This window comes from Nannospalax galili, unplaced genomic scaffold (genome assembly GCF_000622305.1).
Source record: "Nannospalax galili isolate Female #2095 unplaced genomic scaffold, S.galili_v1.0 scaffold205, whole genome shotgun sequence".
Classification (NCBI taxonomy): domain Eukaryota; kingdom Metazoa; phylum Chordata; class Mammalia; order Rodentia; family Spalacidae; genus Nannospalax; species Nannospalax galili.
In genome coordinates this window covers 720,848-721,980 of record NW_008353921.1, presented here as the reverse complement: position 1 = coordinate 721,980, position 1,133 = coordinate 720,848, and positions in this window count along the sequence as shown.

Here is a 1,133-nt window from a genome sequence, read left to right as displayed (position 1 = left end):
TAAATTGATTTATTTGGGCCAACTGTATGGTCTTAAACACCCAAAAGAAAATTATAACCAAGAGTAAAATCATCAGTATATTTCTTTAAGAGTTCAAAGGATTACACTTTCCAGACATTAGGCTTAAGTCTATATAAAAAGTTATTGAGACAATTATTTCTCATTGATGATTTTGTTCCTAACCAGAAAGTACTGCTCAGATGTAAGACTTCAAATCTTGGTCTCCAATACTGTAGTGCCCACCTGCAGGTAAGGGAGACAACCTGCTATTGTTCTAAAATGATGGATAAATTTGTTTTCTCCCCCTACCTATAAGCATTTGAAAGTGAACTGACACCGATTCTAACCACTCCAACAGCTATCAAAATACCTGAAAGCAAATCCTGAATCCATCACTCTAGAGTCCAGCCTTGGAAGACAAAAGAAAAATGAGGAGGAACCCAATAGACGGATGCTTTTGGAAGCCCTTGTCAAGAAATTCCAATGGACTCTCATATGACCATTTGAAAATTTTCCTGTTCTGACTTTTCTCTAGTTCTCTGTCTAGAACTTGTAATGCTAATTATTCTTGCCTTTACTTCTCCTTCACAGCTCCTATTCACTATTCGAGGACTTTCTTTTCCCCTTAGAGATAAGAGTTATGCAATTTGGGAGTCTTTTAGATAAACCCACCAAAGGGGTACTCCAATTGCCTCACCCTGCATCCTGGTTCAGCATGGAAGAAGCCAGAGCAGTCTGCGTTCCGATTCCCTATTGGCAATTTAGGTAACTCTTCAGAGGATGGTGTGATAAGAATAGGAGGTAGGAATTGGCTAGGCAATTAGGGTAAAAAGACCCCAAAGAAAAGTAGCCAGTTTCTTGGCTAAAATTCACAACGTCCTTGGGCCTCTTAGCAACATACTCCGTTCCAAAGGCCAAAAATGTCAAAAATATTTGGGAGCCTGTATCTAATCCTTTAAAGATTTTAGGGCTACCTCTTCAGAGAGGGGGAATGTTAGAGTAGCCAAAAGCCCCATAAAAATAAATAAATAAATGAAGTGATCAAGAAAAAGTGATGGGGAGATATGGGAGGAGTTGGAAGAGGGGGAGTGGGCATGGATTTGATCAAAATACCTTATATGCATGTATAAATT